A 26,969-nucleotide genomic window follows, 5' to 3' on the forward strand; every position below is an offset into this window, starting at 1 on the left:
CGCCCCTCGGCCGCCTGCAGTACCCGATTAAAACCAGCAGGTGGCGGCAGAGGGCGTCCGCGGGCGTCACCGCGCATGCGCGCCCCTCGGCCGCCTGCAGTACCCGACTAAAACCAGCAGGTGGCGGCAGAGGGCGCCCGCGGGCGTCACCGCGCATGCGCGCCCCTCGGCCGCCTGCAGTACCCGATTAAAACCAGCAGGTGGCGGCAGAGGGCGTCCGCGGGCGTCACCGCGCATGCGCGCCCCTCGGCCGCCTGCAGTACCCGATTAAAACCAGCAGGTGGCGGCAGAGGGCGCCCGCGGGCGTCTCCGCGCATGCGCGCCCCCCGGCCGCCTGCAGTACTCGCTTCCCACCAGCAGGTGGCGGTAGAGGGCGCACGCGGGCGTCACCGCGCATGCGCGCCCCCCGGCCGCCTGCAGTACCCCTTTCCCACCAGCAGGTGGCGGCAGAGGGCGCCCGCGGGTGCCAACGCGCATGCGCCTCCCCCGGCCGCCTGCAGTATTCGTTTTCCACCAGCAGGTGGCGGCAGAGGGCGCCACCGGACCCCACGGCGCATGCGCGTCCCCCGGCCGCCTGCAGTACTTGCTTCCCACCAGCAGGTGGCGGCAGAGGGCGCCCGCGGGCGTCACCGCGCGTTGCGCGCCCCCCGGCCGCCTGCAGTACTCGTTTTCCACCAGCAGATGGCGGCAGAGGGTGCCCACGGGCGTCATGCGGCATTCGTGGCGCCCGGCAGCCTGCAGTACTCGCTTCCCACCAGCAGGTGGCGGCAGAGGGCGCCCCCCGGCTGCCTGCAGTACTCGTTTTCCACCAGCAGGTGGCGGCAGAGGGCGCCCGCGGGAGTCACCGCGCTATGCGCGCCCCTCGGCCGCCTGCAGTACCCGAGTAACAGCAGCAGGTGGCGGCAGAGGGCGCCCGCCGGTGCCACCGCGCATGCGCGCCCCTCGGCCGCCTGCAGTACTCGTTTTCCACCAGCAGGTGGCGGCAGAGGGCGCCCGCGGGAGGCCTTGTCGGGCGGATCACAGCTCGCCTACTGTGCCATTCGGAGCTTGTGGCTGTATTTTTTCCAACGTATTTGCTACCCACACCCTGCGGGGCAGCTTGTCTTACAAAGAATTCTCTCTGTTAATATTCTCTTTAAGGCGGGCACGAAGCATCCACTGCTCTTCTAAGCAAGCAACCTTCCTTCTGTGCTCCCTTCGGGATGCAGGACTATGTGCACTCAGATTTATTCCACTCATTTTTCTTCCCCTTTTCATTGGCACAGTCTCCAAGGACGCCTGGCTTTCTTCTCACAGACTCGCGTCCGTTTCAGTGTAAGGCATCTTTTCCCTCCGCTGCTCTAATCCAAATTCAAATTATCCAGATAAAACAATAGCGAGGTAAGAGAGAACTGTCTGAGTTAAAGTCACCATCTTTCTGTAACTAATTTAGCAGACAGCTGTACCACATCAGAGGAGGAGGTTTAGATGCTAACCAGGTCAGGCACATCACGGTCAAGTGAGCGCCCCCGGAATCACTAAAGAAACTTAAGGAAGAATCTACTAGAAGAAAGCTGTCTCCTCTTACCACCACCTATTTAAAAGATAGTGTAGTACAGGCAGTTCTACGTGCATAAAACCACATACACACAGTATACCTGACCCAAGTAAATTCCCTCTGAGAAGTCCACCATTAAGCAAAAGAGGTGTATTGTGGTGACATACAGCTGCCGTGTAATGATCCTGAAGGGATGAATCGCCCTATGTATTCCAAGGTACTCCTGTGGTTCGTTTGTTTTTTTTTTCAAGTACGTTCCCGCTAAGAAAAGAGTTCAGAATTGTTTATAACGAGTTCGTTCCAAGTGTCACTTTCTCACTTAACGTAGTAATAAAGATACGCTGCTGCTTTTGGATTTTATTTCCTTCTTGAATCTCACTGGTGTAATTCCAATGGTCAAACAACCTCTTCCAGAAAGACCAGCCCACTGCTTCACAGGAGAAGGAAAAGATGTCTCACACACGCTGGCTAGTACTAAAAAGAGTAATAGGAAGAGAAGTTCAGGCCATCAATGTAAGTATGTTTCCCTGCCTCTTCTGCTGGCTGGTCAAGTGGAATCCTCAGGACAGCCCCAGTACCTTGTGAAGAGCTTCTTAACGCCAGCACAACTTCAACCTGTCTTTTAAAAGAAAGCTGTTAAAGGAGCAGGAGACTGTTTTTAAATGAGAACAACCGAAAATAAAATTATCTGAAGAGCCACTTACTACTGGCATATTACCGTTTAAAAGGAAAATATTAATTACGTGCAGGTGCTCCAGTCTTCGTTGCATTTTCTGTGATTCACAACATTACCTTTGAACAAAAGAGTAAGAGGAACGGAAGGGAGGATATTAACTCGGGTAACCAAGGATTTGGTAAGCTGGAACTTGGTGTCTTTAACACTTTAGCCTTGGAGCAAAAATGTACACCCTGTACAGGCTGAGCTGACTGATGAGGCAGGTGCTCCAGGGTACGTGCTACCGGGAGGTAAGTAACAAACACATTCCGCAGCTATTACCAGAAGTGGGGTTTCAGGATATGCAGACTGGTTTCACAAAAAATATTAGCGGTCTGTTGGTGACAGACAATTTGAGGAATTCAGCGCTGCCCATTACAGACTCCTCAGATCAGCACTTAACGAGAATTAATAAAACGGTTTATTTTTTTTTTTTTTATATATATATATATATATATATACACACACACATATACACACACACACACACACACACACACACACCTATGTTCAAAAAAATGCATACAGTTAAAATATCAAATTAGTGATCCGGTAACAACACTGTTCAAAACCAATCTCTTTTGTATGAACATTAAAATAAATGCACACTTTTAAAAGCATTTCTTTTTAGTGCTTCCAAAGCACAGCGTGTGCCAAGGCAAGGCCACCTGAAGAATCTCCGTCCTCCTCACGGGATGAAAGAGAACTGAAGTCAGGGACCTGGGAAGCCTCAGGTGCGCTTTCATAATGTCTGCAGATAAAAACAGAAGAGAGTCTGAGGTAGATTGTTTAGTAACCACCAAGTGGTAACAGTCACAGGGCTGTCTTTAGCTTTCATTAACACAACAGCAGTTTCTTTACTCTCGATCTACGCTGAATCTCAAGTTTAAAGGCATGGCTAGCAGTTCTCGGGAACAAGGCCCTCGTCTCTGTGCTGGCAACATGCAATATTACCAGTGCAGGTGTTTCTGGGAGTTTTGTTTGGTTGGTTGGTTTTTTATTGGGGGGGGGGGGGGGGGGGGACACAACAGATGGGATCTCTCCACAATGCAGACACTGTGTGCATTTGACAGTGCCCCATTTTAGTGCGATCCACTGCCTATTGCACGTAAAACGGCTAATGACAGTATTCAAGTGAGTAAATTCTCACCACCTGCAGGAGGGGCAGCAATGGTTATTTTTTTCAGCCTGTTGAGCAAAGAGCACCCTCCACAGGAAAAAAGCCACACCTTTCATAGCACGTCCTTAAGGTTACAGCCCAGCTTCTGCCGATAGAGGTTCGTAAAGTTAAAGCTCTGCTGCTTCTTCTCGGACTCTGACAGTAAGATCACTTGACCGCCAGGATGGCGAGGGCAACAGCTACGTCCTCTTCCACTCTTCTGCGGCACAGCAAACTCATTCCCGGTCCGTATTCCTCTGGCTGGTACACTATTATCTACCGTTCACCTGATTAACTCTGTTGGGTAGGCTGTTGAACTCTAGCTCCTCTAGCGTTCTCTCTAAGTGCTGTATTAAGACACGATTTTTAAACCTAGGGAAGTAATTTCATTTCTTCTTCCAAAAACAGCAGTTAAATAACTCAGTATTATTTGGCCACGACAAACAGTATTAGCGGAGGCTCTCTGTTTCCAGCATGGAAGAGCTTCCCTCATTTCTGACATCAGAATGGCAAATTTAATTTGATACAGCCATCTTTCCCCAACCCACGCAAATTCTGGGTCTTTCTTCCATAACCACCCGTATCTTTCTATTTCACACTTCAGCTCTAGGTAACGACCATTTACTTCAGAAAATACAACGGCAGTTTGACCGCTGAAACTGTAATAATTTAGGTATGTCAAAACAAAACACTTGTTTTGGAAAAGACTGAGATTTGCTATCATGAACAACGTTAGCGTTTAACTCCGAATCATTCGTATCTATACAAACCTTGCTCCTTCCCTTATAGCAAATTCAATGAAATACTTCTGAGTTTCCATCCGTCCTTGTACGTACCTCCTCAAGAAGAGAGAAGATTTTTTTCACGATCTTAAAGAAGAGATCCAAACAGATATTAGAAACAGATCTTGTAAATGCATTTTCAGTAAATCTCAACAGCCAAAGGAAAAACAACAAAGCCTAGAGTTTCCCATTTCTGCATACAGTAATGCACGTAAGAAAAAAAAAGCCAGCATACCAATAATTTGAAGTGATATCGATTAGCTGATATTCAAATGTAACGCTGAATTTTGTTCTCTTAAAAGAGCAGTATCTAGAAACACCTGCCCTTGGAAAATGCAGACTAGGTTTAATCAGCAGAGAAGCCTTGTATCTCCACGAACACGCTGCCATGATCAGCAGTTAATAGAAACAAAGGGATACCGAGCCATGTTTCAACCTAGAGCTGTCATTTTTGAAAGCAGAGGTTTAAGATAACTACTCTTTACAAGATGACCGATCTATGTGGAGCATGAGCACGATTGTCTCGTATAAAGTTTAACAAAAAAAAAAAAAAAAGTAGCGCAAAAGAATGAACCGGACACCTTAGATGTGAAACAACAGTATTTTTTCATTGGTTTCTGTGCTTTCTTCTCTGAACCAACTATGAAAACACGAATGGTGCTGTGACTAAGCCTGCTTAAGAGTGCTGCAGTAAGGACGGTGAGGATATAAAGTTGGACTGTGAATACATGTACTTACTTTCTTGTTCTTCCACTACTTGTACACGAGTAATCAAAAATCATTCCAAATCTGAGGGTTTATTTTCAAAATAGATCCTCATTTCAAGAAAAAGTCTTCTGTACCCCTAGCCTATTTTTAATACACTAATAAAGAACTTACTTCTTCCACGTTTGCAAACCTCTTTCACCACTCTGATTTTAATACCAGCATCGCTTCCCTCCAACATTGTAGGTGTTATTTTAAATCAATTTGGCACAGATTCAGAAGTAGACTCCATCACTCGTTTTTGGTCATCTCCAGCCACGCTGTAATTTAGAGGCCCTCGAACAAGTGCATTGGTACCAGGTTTACGATCCAAGCCATCTTTGCATCATTTAAGCAATTGAACTCATCATGTAGAGAGTCTAAGTCACCAGGTGACATTTCATCCTCTCCCTTAACAGCTGGAACCGAAGAAGCCATTTGCACAGACAAGCCATCAATTTGCTCTTCCAGCAACTGACAGTTTTCTGCTTTCTTCTCTCCATTACCATCTTGGACAGTACTGATACCAGTGTCTGAAAATTAAGAAGGAGCTTAGTAGTGCATATAACTGCAGGATCAAAAAACACAGAAGGACATTATTCTGCATCCCTTCTTGTTGAAAGTACTGTGGAGAGAGTTACTCAGCACTGTCAGATCACTTCAGTAGTTTTATTCACCCTTTGACGCAACCACAGGAATACCTCCTTTTGGGCTGCAACCGTCTCATACGACTGTCGTGAAGTTATTTGCTGTATTCCCGTTTCAGTGACTAAAGCAAACTAAAGTTTCCCCTCCTTCCCCCAGTTCCAGCAAATTTTTCTTTCGACTCTGCTGCAACAGGTGGGTAAATTACTATTTGTGAGAAATTTAAATTTATTTTTTTTTTTTTAACACACTTTCCTTCCCCACTTCTCCCTTCCCCACTATAGAATACACAAATGAGAATTAAAAGCTGAAATGAAATCCTTGCTACCGCCAAACCATCGTGGTGAAAGGTTTCAGCACTTTTTAGAAACAGTTCCAAATTATTGCTCATTCAGGACTTCGTTACCTATAGCAACAGCCTGTTTGTCTAAGCCGACCAAAGAAATTCAGTCCCAATTAACTCTAAAACTTACGTGTCCTTTTGAATTAACACAGAAAGCACGGAGACCTTTTTTTTTTTTTCCCTGCACACTATGTCCATTTATGACCACACAAGTTCCTGTACTACAACAACTCCAACACACCTTTATTTGTTGGCATGCCTTTGAGGTTCAGATATGGTGACGGAGATCCAGCAGCACAGGGTGGCCCTTTCCCACCAACATGGTTTGTCACAACAGTGACTGTGGCCGTCGCAATAGCGGCGACGTGCTACGCCTTCTCTCTTTAGTGATGCTGGAGTATTGGGCTCTCCAGGACGCTTGATCTTATTCTGAGGCCCAGCAACAAATTTATCTGCTTCATCTATCATCGTACCCTGAAAAGACTTTTTTTTTTTTTTTTTAATATAAGTAAAAAACAATTGCTTCGTCAATTCACTACCAGAGTATTTGCCTCCGTGTTACAATTCAGTTACTTTTCAAATAATGATACAGCAGATAGCAAGACTTCTCCTACCTTCTCATCCTGTTTGAACAGACTGCCAAGTGTATGAAGAAGCCTTTTTGGTTGATCTGGATCAATCTCCCGAAGGGGTGAAGGCATCATTTTCAACTACTCCTGATGATTTCCCCTTTGAGCAACAGGAACGCCGTGAAGGCAGTCTGCAGCAGAACAAGGTATCTAAATTTAGTCTACCTTAAGACTAAGGAAATACAAGCCTCGCATGCTTCCATTTCCAGCGTTAGCATTTAAGATCTAGAAATCACTATTTCCTCCCTCTACAAAACAAAGGAAAAGCAAAAGGCAAATAAAGCCCCTCTTTCCTTTCACCATCACTATAAGAACATCTACTGCATCCTGTTGCACAGGAAAGCTCACCCATGAAACTGAATTTTCAAATTCCAAACACGCACAACATGTTTTGTGACAGAAGGCAGAAATTTCATTCTTCTCCTTCGGAATCTAGGGAAGAACGACTGACCCAAGAAACGATGCAAAGTCTACTTCCTCTCCCACACCGAGGACAGAAACACTACTTAGGTGAATTAAATAGCTGTACCAGAATATTAATAAATAATTGTGTCCATTTACCTTCATCCTGCCCCACGATATCCCTGTGTGTTTTCAGAAGATTGGTTCTCATTCCGGTTAGCTGATCTAGAAGACTGTGACAAGACATATCATATGCATTTCTGAATGCCCGTGGCTTCAAATCCTAGTTTTATAATAAAACAAGTAACTTTCAGTTAACCCGCGAGTTCTCACGCACAAAGAAATTGCTCTGTGGGCTGTACTACCGTTAACTACTAAAAAACAAAACAAAACAAAAAAAATTCCAAAACAACTTCAGACATTCTGAACGTATTCTGAAACAACTTTCTTTCCATCTCTCCGGAAAGAGCTTTCCTCCTATCTGTGACAAAGGAAAAAAAAAAAAGTTGTGATCGCGGGAGTCGTTACACAAAGCCACACTCTGTGAATTCACTACTACAGTTAAGATCATTTTTAGTCAAAAATACCTCGGCAGCAATGCTATCACTGCAAACATAGCGTTGCCAAAAAAAAAAAAAAAAAGAAATTCAACTCAAGATATAGGAGAGGGCGAGCTAAAAGCACAAATAACATGACCGATGGAGGCTGCAACAACCACCTGGTAGATGGTTGTCCACAGCCCTCGGATTGCACGGTCGTCTTTCCTGACAAACGAATACTGAAAAAGAAATACTGAATACTTTTCAGAATACTGAAAAGAACAGAAAAGATACACCGTGTGTCCGCAAAAGCCTTCGGGGAGACTACTGAAAGGAAAACCAAACCAAAAAACTAGGAACAGCAAGTGGCGTATACGTCAGTTTTGTTAACAGAGCACCACTAATGTACCAGGAATTTCCACATTCTTCGCCCCTCCTCTACCTTGAAAATGTCACCCAATTCTGTCAGTGTCTTCACCATCAGCATTTATTTATTTATTTCGTTTTTCACGTGGACATCCGAGGAAAACATTGAGTACCCTGTCATCGAGGAAGAAGAGGAGAGGGGGGAAAAAAAAAAAAAAAAAAAAAAAAGAGAGATGAGGGGGGAAGAAGCACTGCCATTCCTTTCCTCGGTAATGCGAGCAAAAAGCTCAGGCGCTCAGCAACAACGTGCTTTGAAAGATAAAACACAGAAGAAACTGCACGTTATTTAGTCTCAGCTACAGAGTCACGTGTATTTGTACCTGCTCATTTATTCATCTGCCAGTGTATTTTAGTACAAACGCTACAGAACATAGAAACCGCAAGGTTACTACTACCTTTTGTGACCGACGCGATCTTTGGCAGGAACAGCTATCGAAAAAGAACCAACAAAATCCCCTTCGTCGACAGCCATCCGAACCTTTATCGTCTAACAGCAGTCCTACAAACATCCCCTGGGATGCTCAACTCCTGAAACTTTCTGTTCAACTTGAGGCAGAACAAGCCCTTACCCTGGGCACCTTCACCCAGCTCTCCACTGCTAGCAGAGTAGCACCCTGATACTGTCCAGGACGCGCTGCAGCAGCCTACTCGCTTACGCGTATTTACTGCAGCCTGGTTCGAGACGCGCACAGAGGGACCCACGAAAAATCCACCCTTTCCTTCAGAGAAGTAAATACATACGTACATACGGACGACACGGTAAGGAAGAAAAGCTGAACACACAGCATGCGGTCCTTTACCGTGGGGCAGATCCAGCATCAGCACAAGGAGCTTTGGGGCACGTGAGCGATCATCTACACCGGCCATCGCGACAAGCCAAACTCACGCACACGAGCCTCGACCTAAAAACACAGAACACATTAAGTTCCTTTATAGCTTATGGAAGTAACAACCAGCATCTTAGATGCAGTTGGATAGTTGGATTGCATCAGCTTAGGGACTGCCTCCTTCAAAACGCACAGGGGGGTGGGGAAACCAGTCTTGGAAACCTGTTGCCTAACAGGAAGGAGACTGTTGTCTTCTCCTCCATAGGTGACGTTCTTCCAAGCATCGTCCTGCTCCTGGATTTTACCAGCCGCGACGGGATGGTCCTACCGGCGTGAGTCGGGAACGCTTCCCACGGGGTTTCTGTGACACTGAAGTAAGTTTTCCGCAGGTACAAGTAACGCAGCACGAGACGGCAAGGAAGCTAAGGCACCGTCTGCAGCACAGCACGTGTGCGATATTGGGCCTGAGGGGACCAGTCAAAGCCTGCAGTAATCGCTGAACAGGTGGGCAAGCAGGGAGCCCTACGGGAAACAAAGCTCACGTTCTGCAAAGCTCTTTTCCCGTCAAGAAGACGGCCTTTTCTATTCAGCGCATTTACTGAACTTTAGGCTACTTCCCATTCGCTTTGGCAAGTTAGCCTTTGCGTAAGCCAAGAGGTTTTAAACTGCCAAGCACCACTGATGGTTCTTGTTCTCCAACAACAGGGAATTTCAATCAGGGCACTCGTTAACAGGAAAGCCTGGCTCTGTTTCACACAAATCACGTACCTAAACCACGGAGACAGGAGTCTGCAGGACGAACTCTTTAAAAGGTGAACTTAAAGAGAAGGATACTACTCATTTTTCCACAACTTCTGCAAGGACTGCGGCAAAAAAAGGCTGAACCAGGGACGTCTCTATCATCATCCCCTCTAGAATTCAGCAACTCCATACAGTTATGGGGCAAATACCACAGCTGCAGCGCAAGACAAACAAAGACCTCGAAGGTCACGTTTCTGCCTGCGTACCGAGTTCCGCTGGGAAGACCCCCCACCTCTGGAAAGACCCCCAGCCGCTCAACTCCCAAGCAACGTTGCCACGGCCAGTGCTTACGCAGAGTTTTGCTCTCTCTCGCTGCTCAGTACAGGCCCAAGGCCTCCTTTATTGCACACAGTTCAAGCAAAACTCTTGGGACATAACCAAGAGACAGACAGACAGACAGACAGAAATTGCCTCTCACGTCTGTCCTCACTGACCGCAACCAGCGTCCTGGAAAGCCCCGCAAGCACCGGTCTATTCCTAGGACAACTCCGAAAGCTGAGGCGGGACAAAGTTTAGCCTCTCGTACCAAAGACTGAGCAACAGACAGAGCCTGACAGGCCAGTTCATTCTAGGTCTAAGAGGCTACTACGACTCGGCAGGCACTACGTGCCTTCCTTCCCTTTGCGCTTCCCAGCGCCGAGCAGCTCGCGCTTCCGCAAATTCAACGAAGCCTTGGAGCCGGGGCTGCAGGAAGCTTACGAGCACGCCTTGATTCCACCCCGAGGTCGCTGCGACTTACCTGGGCAGTCGGGACGGACGGGCTGCTCTCTCTCCTGAGAACCCTGCGACCGCAGCACGCCAGCTGCGGCTTTCCTCGCTTTACCCGGTGCGCCACCTTCGCTCGGCAACAAACCCCGCAGGGGTCCTAGCGGCGGGGAGCTGCTTCTGCCCCGGTGAACCGCAGCACAAGGAGAGAGCCGGCTGTCAGGACGCAGGGAGAGGAAAGCCTCCGGGGCGCGGCGCGGCGCAGCCCAACGATCAAGCGCAGCGAGGACCCGCGCCCGGCCTCAACACCCCCCGCCCCTCCCGGCCCGACGCTCCGAGGAGGCACCCCCGGAGGCTCTCGCTCGCCTCACCGCCGGCAACCGCGCTCGCCGCCAGCGGCAACCTGCGCCTCCCGGCGCGCACGGCCCGGCCCCGGCCCGGCCCCGGCCCGGCCGCGCAGCCCGGAGCCCACGTGGCCGCCCGGCAGCGCAGAACTACAGCTCCCAGCATGCCTCGGGACGGAGCACTCCAGCCAATCCAGAGGGGCGTCGGCCACGCGCACGCAACGGCACCTCCTCCTGCTGCCCTCTCTGCCCCCCCCCGCCGCCGCAGCCGCCCCCCTCTCCCCTGTCCCCTCTCCCCCAGCCCCCCGAAGCCGCCCCAGCTCCTCTCGTGCTCCGAGCATCTCCAGCATTTCAGGAACTGGAACCCTGGAACCGCTGACGTCTGGCACGTGTCAGAAACGTGGCAGGAGACGTACTCTGCTGTCGCAAGGCACTTGCAAAGCCGGCCCGACAGCTGAAGCAGACTCACACAGTCCACCGAGCAACTCGGGGCCCCCACTGCTGTCCACTCACCCTCATGCTTCGTTCAAGCTTCCGTGCCTACGCCCTGAGCTACAAGAAACAAAGAGAGAAGGTCACATCCACAATGGATACGCAAACAGTGCGGCACATGCAGAGGACTCAAACACAGAGACCAGAGCCAGACAAATAAAACAAACAAACAAACAAACAAACAAACTGAAGTCCACAAATGCCACAAGGCCATGAATGCATAGCAGCCCCGGCAGGGGTAATGGCAGACATACCCTTTGCAGATGAAAAAGGTGACCCTGCTCAGTCTCTTGGTAATACTGCACCAACACGGTCAAGCCTCTTGTAGCATGTCATCAAGCTGGTTTTAGTCCTCTGGAGAGTTACACAAGTGGGTTGATTCATCTAGAGATTAAAATACAGATCAAACACAGGAGCGTATCCCACCATCCCAAAAAAAAAGTGAGCCAGCAACCTCTGCTACATATCCCTCTATGAAGTGAATTCCAAGCCCTTAGAATTCCAGAAATCCATAGACTCCAGCCTGCCTAGAGAACCCGGCAACTGACTGAAGGAAAAACAAAGCACTTACCCCCAAAGAGCAGCCCAGGCAGAAGGAGCTCTCTGACGGCATACTTGGGGCTCATATACCTTTTGGTCCCACCCAGCACCCAAACCCAATCACCTGGGAAAGGGGAGGGGCAAAGCACATGAAAGTAGAAAGAGGAGGAGCAGCAGCTGTGGTTTATTTACTTATTTATAAGGCTTAGCTCAACAGCATGCAGAGGGCAGACAGGAGAACTGGGGTGTTTCTAGAAGCAACAATCCCCATGCTTTCGCTGCAGCTTTGAATATTGAAAGGACAACACAACCAAGCAAGTAACTGAAGCTTTTTCAGCTCGAATTAGCTCAAACTTTTATTTACGCAGAAAGAAAAATCTAGGAGCAGAACAGATTATACGCCAACAAAATCAATTCCGTTCCACTCGCAGCAAAAATCACTTCCTTCAGCAGGCTATCTGAGAACCAAAAGGCTATGCTGATGGGTCAAAACACACTACAGGACACTGGGGCCGGGCCCTCCGCTGCACCCACTTAAAACCCATCCCTACACTCACCAAGGTGCAACCCCAACCCGAACACAGACGCAGCATTTCAGCCTCAACACAGTTTCCAGAACTGCTGGAAAGCAAGCTTCATCCTCAGCGAGGCGTGCTCAGGCTGCACAGGAGGGGGCTTCGGGCACCTCTTTGCCTACCGAAGAAGACCGCCATCAGCACCTGCTTTGTTCCGATCCTAAAGGCTAACATCACAGCCCACGTCGCCTGGGACACCCGATAAACAGAAGAGAAAGCAGCCATACCGTTTTCAAGCCGTCCCTGCACGTGTCGCTCCTCGATGATCTGCAACCTCCTCTCAAATCCTCAACCGCTTCTGTGGAGAGCCTGCCATGGCACCTGCAAAGCAAGACCCTTCGCAGTCACCTCGTGCTACTTGGCAGTTCTGCTCCAATCCAGCTCACAAACAGCCCGCCCTTCCCGTGCTGCTCTTCAGAGTGCAGCTTGGCCCCTCTGAGCCTGTGCGACACACCTGTGAAACAAAAAGAAAAGCATAGGCTGAAGCAGCATCCAAAGCCACAGCACAGCTGGGACAGTTACTCTCATCTGCTCCCTAACCTCTGCTCCCTCACCTGCCCTCGAGGCAGATGCTTCCATCTGCTCTCTTAGGCCAGCTACAACACCCCTGAAATATCAACAGGATTTTTACTGTACTTTGTGCAGTTAAGTAACTGCAGTGACAACTGCACCCCTAAAGTACCTGCTACATCTGTTCATCGCTCACCTTGCCAAAAGCAGCTCCGGTCAAGTCCCGCGTTGTACACTGTGTTTCAGCTTTAACAAATGAAAACGGTCACAAGATAATCATTCAGCTGCCAGCATTAGCACCCATCCCTCAACAACACAAAGGGACCCCGTTTACAATATTATCATTTCAAAACAGCAGCCCCCATACCTCAGCACACCTCAGAAGTAGACCAAGCCAGTCACCGAGCTGCCTACGGAGCGCTGAACAGTTCCGGAAGGAGCTCTTTCCTGTGACAGGTTCCTCCAAAGGTTTACGCTCTACTGGGGACAGGAGAGAAATAAAAATAAAAGTTTCAAAAACCCCTTATCTGTAAGCTTTCAAGATTCCACAGACCTCCTCCTCAAGCACACCGTTCAAGCACTATGCGAGCAGCTGCTCACAAGCAGCTCAACTCTTCCCCCCCACACGCACATCTGACAAACACCACAGAGATGACTGTGCCTGCTGCCCTTCAGTACGTGCCCAGAGGCAGACCAGATGTCTTCGCCAACACAGTCCGGACAATGTATTAGCACACCCATGCACTGCCACGTTAGCTGTCATCACTAACTGCCAGGCAGGACAGCTCCAGACCAAACACATACACACACAGCCACGCCACAAACACTACAAACAAAACACACAACACAAGGCGCAAGAACAAGTGACCCCCGGAGGGAAGCCCTATGGCAACAGCAAGTCACAACAGGTGCTCTGCACCAGACCCAAGGAGAGACTCAAATGTCACGACACGCGACTGGAAGACACTGCCAGAACTGGGGTGATGGAGGTCTAAAAAGCCTTCCTTCAAGACAAGAGACCAGAAGGATGGGGACTGAAAACCCCATATGATTCAAAGATCGAAGCCGAAATTCCTTTAAGCGGTATATTCTTTATTGCAGCGCTGGATGCACGGGGGGATCTCTCCACCTATCGTGCATACCCAAAGCAGAAAGCAGTCTTGAATTTATACAATCAATCTATCAATATTCTACCGGCGCCTATACATATTCATTGCCTACCCCCGCCTTCCCTCGCTTCTCATGCTAATTAGCCTTTTGGCACCTTGCGCCTGAGTAGAGCCTCCCAAGAACTGTGGGCAGGGGCCTTTGGGACGTGGGCAGGGGTCTTTGGGAGGAAGACCCCGAGTCTTCCTCACATTGTACTTTTCACCTTTGGTCAGGAATCCGCTGAGTTGGCATGTTTCTTAATCGCAAGAGCTGGCTGTTGCTAATTCTTCCCTTTGTTGTGTCTTTATAATGAATTCCAACGTCCAGTTTTGAGATTTATAGTCCTTACATTTGTTTCTCTGTCCGTCTGCCGCTTCCTTATCGTGAGTTCCGGTGTCTTGTTTCGAGATATACAGTCCTTGTCTGGGGACTGTCCTTGCCTCCCCAATACCTCCTTAATCACATAAGACGACGCTTAGGAAATCAATTCCCAAGCAAGAGCTCCTGATGCGGCCCAGATGACTTCCACAAGAGCGAGGATGGAAACAGATGCGATCTCAAACCGAATATGATGCACGAGACCTGAAACAGAACTGCACTTCAAGCAGCGACTGCAAGACAAGAAGTGCTCGGATCAGAGCCACGATGACAAAACAAGCACTGAGGCCCTTCAGCACCGCTACCAAGTCGCCTGTCTGGTCTGTCCAGTGTAAAAAGCTAGAAGGATATCAAGACCCGAGAAGCACAGAACAGACATTGCAGAAGCAACACTACAGGACAGACGAACAGAAGGAAACTGTCCTGCCTGGCGCACGCACTCACGCTACAAAATAATCCCGCTGCTTCTATTAGCCTGGTGACCCAGCCACAAGCAGCCTGAACGTGACCCAGCCTGAACCACCCTCGCAGCGGCACCAAGTATTTTCAGCCAGCTGGCTCCACGCTGCTCTGGCTCCCAGCTCCCATTAGCCACCCCAGATATGCAGATACCAGGTGCCCCCCAACTTAGCTCTCAGGTTGCTGCATGGTAAATTCCCTCCGCCTCAAGAAATACACAGGCACTGGTCGTCATCTTAGTCAATTGCCAGGCTCATCATCAGCTGCAAAAACAGAGTACCAGCATTCACTAGCATGCCGGTCATGATGCCCACCTTCTCCACAACGCTGACTACTGCTGATGCAACATACAACTATGCTCACCTGTTCCTCTCCAAATCCAAGCTCCAACAGTGCAACCAGTATCATCCACACCACCTGGGAAAACAAAGGGATTAAATGATCGTTGCGTTCACAACACATCACCCAATGGTGTGTTTTTTTTGTTGTTGTTGTTTTTGTTATTGTTGTTTTTTGTGTGTGTGTTTCCTGTATTTATTTATTTTTTAGTCTGCTTTAGCTCAACGGCATGCAGAGTGCAGACAAGAAAACTGGGGTGTTTCTAGAAGCAACAATCCCCACGCTTTTGCTGTAGCTTTGAATATTAAAAGGACAATACGACCCAGCAAGTAACTGGAACTTTCTTACCTGGAATTAGCTCAAACTTTTCTTCACATTGAAAGAAAAATCTAGGAGCAGAACAGATTATACACCAACAAAATTGAGTCCATTTCATCCCCAGAAAAAAAATCACATGCTCTCATCCCCTCCTGTACCTCAGCCGCTTGCCTACCCCACGTGGCACACGCTTCCATCTGTTCTCTTTACCCACTTATAGCACCTCTAAAAGGCAAACTGGAATTTTACTCTATTGGCTGTAGGAAAATAACTGCAGTGACAACCGCGCCCCAAACTGAGCCAGCAGCCCCTACTAAACATCCCTCTACTAAGTGAATTCCAAGCACTTAAAATCCAGAAATCCATAGACTCCAGCCTGCCTAAACAACCCTGCAACGGACAGAAGGAAAAACAAAGCACTGTCCCCAAAAGAGCAGCCCAGGCAGAAGGAGCTCTCTGATGGCATGCCTGGGGCTCATATAGCATTTAGCCCCGCCCAGCACCCAAACCCAATCACCTGGGAAAGGGGAGGGGCAAAGCACATGAAAGTAGGAAGAGAGCAAAAGGAGCAGCTGTGTTTTGTTTTGTTTTCCTTTCCTTTCCTTTGTTTTTTAAAATCTGTTTTATCTCAAAAACATTCAGAGAGCAGACAAGAGACCTGTGGTGTTTCTAGAAGCAAAAATCCCCTTTTGCTTTTGCTGCAGCTTTTAATGTTGAACTGATAACGGCACCAAGCAAGTAACTGAAACTTCTTCAACTGGAATTAGTTTAAACACGCTCACCGTCATCTGCAAACACAGAGAACCAGCATTCACTAGCCCTAACCCTAACCCCAACCCTCACCCTAAACTCTAACCCTAGCCCCAGCCCTAGTCCCTAAGCCCAACCCTGGTTCCCGAGAACTTCATTTCCAGGCATGCTCTGGGCGCTCAACATGGCCTCCCGGAGGTCCGGAGGCCCAGAACTACATTGCCCGGCATGCTCCGGGCACCCAACATGGCCTCCCGGAAGTTCGGAGTCCCAGAACTACATCTCCCGGCATGCTCCGGGCAGTCAACACGGCCTACCGGAAGCCTGGTGCCGGAAAACTACACCTACCAGAATTCCCTGGACAGCCAGCACGGCCAATCAGAGGCCGAGTTTTCGAGAACTACATTTAACAGCGCTCACTGTAACCCTAGCCCTTCCCGCCCTTACACAAAAAAGCCTCAAGCCCTATCCCTAAACATCCTCGAAACCCCTACGGACCTAACCCAAACTATTTACCACACTAAACCCCTGAAGTCCTATGCCTAAAACCCCTAACCCAATAAATTAAGACGCTCAAATCCCAAACCCGCAAAATTGAGATGCTCAAATCCCAAACCCCCTTCCAAAAAAGAAAAAGAAAAATCAAGAAAAAAAAAAAAATCAAACAAAACAAAAACAACGAAAGGGGTAGATCTGGTGGCATCTGCCCTGTAACCCTGCAAAAATCACGAGGGACCTAGAACAACAAAGCAAACGCACAAAATAACATTGACATCCTATCCATAAATGTGCTATAACAATTAATCACCTCCAAAGAGCTTCAAGCAATAAATGCACATACTACTAGATCGGTTTCCTCTAAAAGATCGTACCAGACCCTGACCCACCAAAAGAACCCTGCATGTAACTAACAGAAGCATCAACAAAGCACTGACCCCAAAGAGCAGCCCGGGCAGAAGGAGCTCTCTGATGCCGTGCCTGGGGCTCCTATACCATTTGGCCCCGCCCAGCACCCAAACCCAATCACCTGGGAAAGAGGAGGGGGCAAACCACAAGAAAGAGAGCAGGAGCAGCAGCAGCTGTGTTCTTTTATTTATTTATTTATTTGGTTATTTTTGTGCCTATCCCTAGTTTACAGCATGCAGAGTGCAGACAAAAGAACTGGGGTGTTTCTAGAAGCAAAATTTACCGTATTTATGCCTCAGCTTTGAACATAGAAAGGACAATACAACCAAGAAAGTAAATGAAATATTTTCCACGGGAATTAGCTCAAACGTTAGTGTTAGGTCAGAGGTTGGACTCAATGATCTTGAGGTCTCTTCCAACCTAGAAGATCTGTGATTCTGTGTGATTTACATATGAAGAAAAATCTAGGAGCGTAGGAAATTACACAGCAAAAAAAACAACGACGTAATAAGCAACGCGCATGCACGGCCCCACGGCCGCCTGCAGTACTCGTTTTCCACCAGCAGGAGGCGGCAGAGGGCGCCCCCGGGCCCCACCGCGCATGCGCCCCCCTCGGCCGCCTGCAGTACTCGTTTTCCACCAGCAGGAGGCGGCAGAGGGCGCCCCCGGGCCTCACCGCGCATGCGCCCCCCTCGGCCGCCTGCAGTACTAGTTCTCCACCAGCAGGAGGCGGCAGAGGGCGCCCCCGGGGCCCCACCGCGCATGCGCGCCCCCCGGCCGCCTGCAATACCCGGTTAAAACCAGCAGGTGGCGGCAGAGGGCGCCCGCGGGCGTCACCGCGCATGCGCGCCCCTCGGCATCCTGCAGTACCCGATTAAAACCAGCAGGTGGCGGCAGAGGGCGCCCGCGGGCGTCACCGCGCATGCGCGCCCCTCGGCCGCCTGCAGTACCCGATTAAAACCAGCAGGTGGCGGCAGAGGGCGTCCGCGGGCGTCACCGCGCATGCGCGCCCCTCGGCCGCCTGCAGTACCCGACTAAAACCAGCAGGTGGCGGCAGAGGGCGCCCGCGGGCGTCACCGCGCATGCGCGCCCCTCGGCCGCCTGCAGTACCCGATTAAAACCAGCAGGTGGCGGCAGAGGGCGTCCGCGGGCGTCACCGCGCATGCGCGCCCCTCGGCCGCCTGCAGTACCCGATTAAAACCAGCAGGTGGCGGCAGAGGGCGCCCGCGGGCGTCTCCGCGCATGCGCGCCCCCCGGCCGCCTGCAGTACTCGCTTCCCACCAGCAGGTGGCGGTAGAGGGCGCACGCGGGCGTCACCGCGCATGCGCGCCCCCCGGCCGCCTGCAGTACCCCTTTCCCACCAGCAGGTGGCGGCAGAGGGCGCCCGCGGGTGCCAACGCGCATGCGCCTCCCCCGGCCGCCTGCAGTATTCGTTTTCCACCAGCAGGTGGCGGCAGAGGGCGCCACCGGACCCCACGGCGCATGCGCGTCCCCCGGCCGCCTGCAGTACTTGCTTCCCACCAGCAGGTGGCGGCAGAGGGCGCCCGCGGGCGTCACCGCGCGTTGCGCGCCCCCCGGCCGCCTGCAGTACTCGTTTTCCACCAGCAGATGGCGGCAGAGGGTGCCCACGGGCGTCATGCGGCATTCGTGGCGCCCGGCAGCCTGCAGTACTCGCTTCCCACCAGCAGGTGGCGGCAGAGGGCGCCCCCCGGCTGCCTGCAGTACTCGTTTTCCACCAGCAGGTGGCGGCAGAGGGCGCCCGCGGGAGTCACCGCGCTATGCGCGCCCCTCGGCCGCCTGCAGTACCCGAGTAACAGCAGCAGGTGGCGGCAGAGGGCGCCCGCCGGTGCCACCGCGCATGCGCGCCCCTCGGCCGCCTGCAGTACTCGTTTTCCACCAGCAGGTGGCGGCAGAGGGCGCCCGCGGGAGGCCTTGTCGGGCGGATCACAGCTCGCCTACTGTGCCATTCGGAGCTTGTGGCTGTATTTTTTCCAACGTATTTGCTACCCACACCCTGCGGGGCAGCTTGTCTTACAAAGAATTCTCTCTGTTAATATTCTCTTTAAGGCGGGCACGAAGCATCCACTGCTCTTCTAAGCAAGCAACCTTCCTTCTGTGCTCCCTTCGGGATGCAGGACTATGTGCACTCAGATTTATTCCACTCATTTTTCTTCCCCTTTTCATTGGCACAGTCTCCAAGGACGCCTGGCTTTCTTCTCACAGACTCGCGTCCGTTTCAGTGTAAGGCATCTTTTCCCTCCGCTGCTCTAATCCAAATTCAAATTATCCAGATAAAACAATAGCGAGGTAAGAGAGAACTGTCTGAGTTAAAGTCACCATCTTTCTGTAACTAATTTAGCAGACAGCTGTACCACATCAGAGGAGGAGGTTTAGATGCTAACCAGGTCAGGCACATCACGGTCAAGTGAGCGCCCCCGGAATCACTAAAGAAACTTAAGGAAGAATCTACTAGAAGAAAGCTGTCTCCTCTTACCACCACCTATTTAAAAGATAGTGTAGTACAGGCAGTTCTACGTGCATAAAACCACATACACACAGTATACCTGACCCAAGTAAATTCCCTCTGAGAAGTCCACCATTAAGCAAAAGAGGTGTATTGTGGTGACATACAGCTGCCGTGTAATGATCCTGAAGGGATGAATCGCCCTATGTATTCCAAGGTACTCCTGTGGTTCGTTTGTTTTTTTTTTCAAGTACGTTCCCGCTAAGAAAAGAGTTCAGAATTGTTTATAACGAGTTCGTTCCAAGTGTCACTTTCTCACTTAACGTAGTAATAAAGATACGCTGCTGCTTTTGGATTTTATTTCCTTCTTGAATCTCACTGGTGTAATTCCAATGGTCAAACAACCTCTTCCAGAAAGACCAGCCCACTGCTTCACAGGAGAAGGAAAAGATGTCTCACACACGCTGGCTAGTACTAAAAAGAGTAATAGGAAGAGAAGTTCAGGCCATCAATGTAAGTATGTTTCCCTGCCTCTTCTGCTGGCTGGTCAAGTGGAATCCTCAGGACAGCCCCAGTACCTTGTGAAGAGCTTCTTAACGCCAGCACAACTTCAACCTGTCTTTTAAAAGAAAGCTGTTAAAGGAGCAGGAGACTGTTTTTAAATGAGAACAACCGAAAATAAAATTATCTGAAGAGCCACTTACTACTGGCATATTACCGTTTAAAAGGAAAATATTAATTACGTGCAGGTGCTCCAGTCTTCGTTGCATTTTCTGTGATTCACAACATTACCTTTGAACAAAAGAGTAAGAGGAACGGAAGGGAGGATATTAACTCGGGTAACCAAGGATTTGGTAAGCTGGAACTTGGTGTCTTTAACACTTTAGCCTTGGAGCAAAAATGTACACCCTGTACAGGCTGAGCTGACTGATGAGGCAGGTGCTCCAGGGTACGTGCTACCGGGAGGTAAGTAACAAACACATTCCGCAGCTATTACCAGAAGTGGGGTTTCAGGATATGCAGACTGGTTTCACAAAAAATATTAGCGGTCTGTTGGTGACAGACAATTTGAGGAATTCAGCGCTGCCCATTACAGACTCCTCAGATCAGCACTTAACGAGAATTAATAAAACGGTTTATTTTTTTTTTTTTTATATATATATATATATATATATACACACACACATATACACACACACACACACACACACACACACACCTATGTTCAAAAAAATGCATACAGTTAAAATATCAAATTAGTGATCCGGTAACAACACTGTTCAAAACCAATCTCTTTTGTATGAACATTAAAATAAATGCACACTTTTAAAAGCATTTCTTTTTAGTGCTTCCAAAGCACAGCGTGTGCCAAGGCAAGGCCACCTGAAGAATCTCCGTCCTCCTCACGGGATGAAAGAGAACTGAAGTCAGGGACCTGGGAAGCCTCAGGTGCGCTTTCATAATGTCTGCAGATAAAAACAGAAGAGAGTCTGAGGTAGATTGTTTAGTAACCACCAAGTGGTAACAGTCACAGGGCTGTCTTTAGCTTTCATTAACACAACAGCAGTTTCTTTACTCTCGATCTACGCTGAATCTCAAGTTTAAAGGCATGGCTAGCAGTTCTCGGGAACAAGGCCCTCGTCTCTGTGCTGGCAACATGCAATATTACCAGTGCAGGTGTTTCTGGGAGTTTTGTTTGGTTGGTTGGTTTTTTATTGGGGGGGGGGGGGGGGGGGACACAACAGATGGGATCTCTCCACAATGCAGACACTGTGTGCATTTGACAGTGCCCCATTTTAGTGCGATCCACTGCCTATTGCACGTAAAACGGCTAATGACAGTATTCAAGTGAGTAAATTCTCACCACCTGCAGGAGGGGCAGCAATGGTTATTTTTTTCAGCCTGTTGAGCAAAGAGCACCCTCCACAGGAAAAAAGCCACACCTTTCATAGCACGTCCTTAAGGTTACAGCCCAGCTTCTGCCGATAGAGGTTCGTAAAGTTAAAGCTCTGCTGCTTCTTCTCGGACTCTGACAGTAAGATCACTTGACCGCCAGGATGGCGAGGGCAACAGCTACGTCCTCTTCCACTCTTCTGCGGCACAGCAAACTCATTCCCGGTCCGTATTCCTCTGGCTGGTACACTATTATCTACCGTTCACCTGATTAACTCTGTTGGGTAGGCTGTTGAACTCTAGCTCCTCTAGCGTTCTCTCTAAGTGCTGTATTAAGACACGATTTTTAAACCTAGGGAAGTAATTTCATTTCTTCTTCCAAAAACAGCAGTTAAATAACTCAGTATTATTTGGCCACGACAAACAGTATTAGCGGAGGCTCTCTGTTTCCAGCATGGAAGAGCTTCCCTCATTTCTGACATCAGAATGGCAAATTTAATTTGATACAGCCATCTTTCCCCAACCCACGCAAATTCTGGGTCTTTCTTCCATAACCACCCGTATCTTTCTATTTCACACTTCAGCTCTAGGTAACGACCATTTACTTCAGAAAATACAACGGCAGTTTGACCGCTGAAACTGTAATAATTTAGGTATGTCAAAACAAAACACTTGTTTTGGAAAAGACTGAGATTTGCTATCATGAACAACGTTAGCGTTTAACTCCGAATCATTCGTATCTATACAAACCTTGCTCCTTCCCTTATAGCAAATTCAATGAAATACTTCTGAGTTTCCATCCGTCCTTGTACGTACCTCCTCAAGAAGAGAGAAGATTTTTTTCACGATCTTAAAGAAGAGATCCAAACAGATATTAGAAACAGATCTTGTAAATGCATTTTCAGTAAATCTCAACAGCCAAAGGAAAAACAACAAAGCCTAGAGTTTCCCATTTCTGCATACAGTAATGCACGTAAGAAAAAAAAAGCCAGCATACCAATAATTTGAAGTGATATCGATTAGCTGATATTCAAATGTAACGCTGAATTTTGTTCTCTTAAAAGAGCAGTATCTAGAAACACCTGCCCTTGGAAAATGCAGACTAGGTTTAATCAGCAGAGAAGCCTTGTATCTCCACGAACACGCTGCCATGATCAGCAGTTAATAGAAACAAAGGGATACCGAGCCATGTTTCAACCTAGAGCTGTCATTTTTGAAAGCAGAGGTTTAAGATAACTACTCTTTACAAGATGACCGATCTATGTGGAGCATGAGCACGATTGTCTCGTATAAAGTTTAACAAAAAAAAAAAAAAAAGTAGCGCAAAAGAATGAACCGGACACCTTAGATGTGAAACAACAGTATTTTTTCATTGGTTTCTGTGCTTTCTTCTCTGAACCAACTATGAAAACACGAATGGTGCTGTGACTAAGCCTGCTTAAGAGTGCTGCAGTAAGGACGGTGAGGATATAAAGTTGGACTGTGAATACATGTACTTACTTTCTTGTTCTTCCACTACTTGTACACGAGTAATCAAAAATCATTCCAAATCTGAGGGTTTATTTTCAAAATAGATCCTCATTTCAAGAAAAAGTCTTCTGTACCCCTAGCCTATTTTTAATACACTAATAAAGAACTTACTTCTTCCACGTTTGCAAACCTCTTTCACCACTCTGATTTTAATACCAGCATCGCTTCCCTCCAACATTGTAGGTGTTATTTTAAATCAATTTGGCACAGATTCAGAAGTAGACTCCATCACTCGTTTTTGGTCATCTCCAGCCACGCTGTAATTTAGAGGCCCTCGAACAAGTGCATTGGTACCAGGTTTACGATCCAAGCCATCTTTGCATCATTTAAGCAATTGAACTCATCATGTAGAGAGTCTAAGTCACCAGGTGACATTTCATCCTCTCCCTTAACAGCTGGAACCGAAGAAGCCATTTGCACAGACAAGCCATCAATTTGCTCTTCCAGCAACTGACAGTTTTCTGCTTTCTTCTCTCCATTACCATCTTGGACAGTACTGATACCAGTGTCTGAAAATTAAGAAGGAGCTTAGTAGTGCATATAACTGCAGGATCAAAAAACACAGAAGGACATTATTCTGCATCCCTTCTTGTTGAAAGTACTGTGGAGAGAGTTACTCAGCACTGTCAGATCACTTCAGTAGTTTTATTCACCCTTTGACGCAACCACAGGAATACCTCCTTTTGGGCTGCAACCGTCTCATACGACTGTCGTGAAGTTATTTGCTGTATTCCCGTTTCAGTGACTAAAGCAAACTAAAGTTTCCCCTCCTTCCCCCAGTTCCAGCAAATTTTTCTTTCGACTCTGCTGCAACAGGTGGGTAAATTACTATTTGTGAGAAATTTAAATTTATTTTTTTTTTTTTACACACTTTCCTTCCCCACTTCTCCCTTCCCCACTATAGAATACACAAATGAGAATTAAAAGCTGAAATGAAATCCTTGCTACCGCCAAACCATCGTGGTGAAAGGTTTCAGCACTTTTTAGAAACAGTTCCAAATTATTGCTCATTCAGGACTTCATTACCTATAGCAACAGCCTGTTTGTCTAAGCCGACCAAAGAAATTCAGTCCCAATTAACTCTAAAACTTACGTGTCCTTTTGAATTAACACAGAAAGCACGGAGACCTTTTTTTTTTTTCCCTGCACACTATGTCCATTTATGACCACACAAGTTCCTGTACTACAACAACTCCAACACACCTTTATTTGTTGGCATGCCTTTGAGGTTCAGATATGGTGACGGAGATCCAGCAGCACAGGGTGGCCCTTTCCCACCAACATGGTTTGTCACAACAGTGACTGTGGCCGTCGCAATAGCGGCGACGTGCTACGCCTTCTCTCTTTAGTGATGCTGGAGTATTGGGCTCTCCAGGACGCTTGATCTTATTCTGAGGCCCAGCAACAAATTTATCTGCTTCATCTATCATCGTACCCTGAAAAGACTTTTTTTTTTTTTTTTTTAATATAAGTAAAAAACAATTGCTTCGTCAATTCACTACCAGAGTATTTGCCTCCGTGTTACAATTCAGTTACTTTTCAAATAATGATACAGCAGATAGCAAGACTTCTCCTACCTTCTCATCCTGTTTGAACAGACTGCCAAGTGTATGAAGAAGCCTTTTTGGTTGATCTGGATCAATCTCCCGAAGGGGTGAAGGCATCATTTTCAACTACTCCTGATGATTTCCCCTTTGAGCAACAGGAACGCCGTGAAGGCAGTCTGCAGCAGAACAAGGTATCTAAATTTAGTCTACCTTAAGACTAAGGAAATACAAGCCTCGCATGCTTCCATTTCCAGCGTTAGCATTTAAGATCTAGAAATCACTATTTCCTCCCTCTACAAAACAAAGGAAAAGCAAAAGGCAAATAAAGCCCCTCTTTCCTTTCACCATCACTATAAGAACATCTACTGCATCCTGTTGCACAGGAAAGCTCACCCATGAAACTGAATTTTCAAATTCCAAACACGCACAACATGTTTTGTGACAGAAGGCAGAAATTTCATTCTTCTCCTTCGGAATCTAGGGAAGAACGACTGACCCAAGAAACGATGCAAAGTCTACTTCCTCTCCCACACCGAGGACAGAAACACTACTTAGGTGAATTAAATAGCTGTACCAGAATATTAATAAATAATTGTGTCCATTTACCTTCATCCTGCCCCACGATATCCCTGTGTGTTTTCAGAAGATTGGTTCTCATTCCGGTTAGCTGATCTAGAAGACTGTGACAAGACATATCATATGCATTTCTGAATGCCCGTGGCTTCAAATCCTAGTTTTATAATAAAACAAGTAACTTTCAGTTAACCCGCGAGTTCTCACGCACAAAGAAATTGCTCTGTGGGCTGTACTACCGTTAACTACTAAAAAACAAAACAAAACAAAAAAAATTCCAAAACAACTTCAGACATTCTGAACGTATTCTGAAACAACTTTCTTTCCATCTCTCCGGAAAGAGCTTTCCTCCTATCTGTGACAAAGGAAAAAAAAAAAAGTTGTGATCGCGGGAGTCGTTACACAAAGCCACACTCTGTGAATTCACTACTACAGTTAAGATCATTTTTAGTCAAAAATACCTCGGCAGCAATGCTATCACTGCAAACATAGCGTTGCCAAAAAAAAAAAAAAAAAGAAATTCAACTCAAGATATAGGAGAGGGCGAGCTAAAAGCACAAATAACATGACCGATGGAGGCTGCAACAACCACCTGGTAGATGGTTGTCCACAGCCCTCGGATTGCACGGTCGTCTTTCCTGACAAACGAATACTGAAAAAGAAATACTGAATACTTTTCAGAATACTGAAAAGAACAGAAAAGATACACCGTGTGTCCGCAAAAGCCTTCGGGGAGACTACTGAAAGGAAAACCAAACCAAAAAACTAGGAACAGCAAGTGGCGTATACGTCAGTTTTGTTAACAGAGCACCACTAATGTACCAGGAATTTCCACATTCTTCGCCCCTCCTCTACCTTGAAAATGTCACCCAATTCTGTCAGTGTCTTCACCATCAGCATTTATTTATTTATTTCGTTTTTCACGTGGACATCCGAGGAAAACATTGAGTACCCTGTCATCGAGGAAGAAGAGGAGAGGGGGGAAAAAAAAAAAAAAAAAAAAAAAAGAGAGATGAGGGGGGAAGAAGCACTGCCATTCCTTTCCTCGGTAATGCGAGCAAAAAGCTCAGGCGCTCAGCAACAACGTGCTTTGAAAGATAAAACACAGAAGAAACTGCACGTTATTTAGTCTCAGCTACAGAGTCACGTGTATTTGTACCTGCTCATTTATTCATCTGCCAGTGTATTTTAGTACAAACGCTACAGAACATAGAAACCGCAAGGTTACTACTACCTTTTGTGACCGACGCGATCTTTGGCAGGAACAGCTATCGAAAAAGAACCAACAAAATCCCCTTCGTCGACAGCCATCCGAACCTTTATCGTCTAACAGCAGTCCTACAAACATCCCCTGGGATGCTCAACTCCTGAAACTTTCTGTTCAACTTGAGGCAGAACAAGCCCTTACCCTGGGCACCTTCACCCAGCTCTCCACTGCTAGCAGAGTAGCACCCTGATACTGTCCAGGACGCGCTGCAGCAGCCTACTCGCTTACGCGTATTTACTGCAGCCTGGTTCGAGACGCGCACAGAGGGACCCACGAAAAATCCACCCTTTCCTTCAGAGAAGTAAATACATACGTACATACGGACGACACGGTAAGGAAGAAAAGCTGAACACACAGCATGCGGTCCTTTACCGTGGGGCAGATCCAGCATCAGCACAAGGAGCTTTGGGGCACGTGAGCGATCATCTACACCGGCCATCGCGACAAGCCAAACTCACGCACACGAGCCTCGACCTAAAAACACAGAACACATTAAGTTCCTTTATAGCTTATGGAAGTAACAACCAGCATCTTAGATGCAGTTGGATAGTTGGATTGCATCAGCTTAGGGACTGCCTCCTTCAAAACGCACAGGGGGGTGGGGAAACCAGTCTTGGAAACCTGTTGCCTAACAGGAAGGAGACTGTTGTCTTCTCCTCCATAGGTGACGTTCTTCCAAGC

General features: G+C 47.9%; 4 long non-coding RNA genes across 4 annotated transcripts; all 4 read right to left on the reverse strand.

The window, feature by feature from the left end:
- Positions 1-4,780: 4,780 nt before the first annotated feature.
- Positions 4,781-8,823, reverse strand: LOC311429236. Its single transcript, XR_014688191.1, has 4 exons — positions 8,722-8,823; positions 7,116-7,189; positions 6,540-6,685; positions 4,781-5,470 (listed from the first exon to the last, which is right to left on the reverse strand). It is a non-coding gene; the product is annotated as an uncharacterized lncRNA (long non-coding RNA).
- Positions 8,824-10,361: 1,538 nt separating this feature from the next.
- On the reverse strand, positions 10,362-11,475 carry LOC311429235. The gene is made up of 3 exons (XR_014688190.1): positions 11,345-11,475; positions 11,112-11,150; positions 10,362-10,434 (listed from the first exon to the last, which is right to left on the reverse strand). It is a non-coding gene; the product is annotated as an uncharacterized lncRNA (long non-coding RNA).
- Positions 11,476-13,786: 2,311 nt separating this feature from the next.
- On the reverse strand, positions 13,787-17,117 carry LOC311429237. Its single transcript, XR_014688192.1, has 4 exons — positions 17,044-17,117; positions 15,389-15,429; positions 15,065-15,118; positions 13,787-14,964 (listed from the first exon to the last, which is right to left on the reverse strand). It is a non-coding gene; the product is annotated as an uncharacterized lncRNA (long non-coding RNA).
- A 5,603-nt stretch (positions 17,118-22,720) lies between these two features.
- LOC311429241 lies at positions 22,721-26,762 on the reverse strand. The gene is made up of 4 exons (XR_014688196.1): positions 26,661-26,762; positions 25,055-25,128; positions 24,479-24,624; positions 22,721-23,410 (listed from the first exon to the last, which is right to left on the reverse strand). It is a non-coding gene; the product is annotated as an uncharacterized lncRNA (long non-coding RNA).
- Between the last annotated feature and the right edge of the window lie 207 nt (positions 26,763-26,969).

This window comes from Aythya ferina (genome assembly GCF_964211825.1).
Source record: "Aythya ferina genome assembly, contig: HAP1_SCAFFOLD_450, whole genome shotgun sequence".
NCBI classification, from domain to species: Eukaryota; Metazoa; Chordata; class Aves; order Anseriformes; family Anatidae; genus Aythya; species Aythya ferina.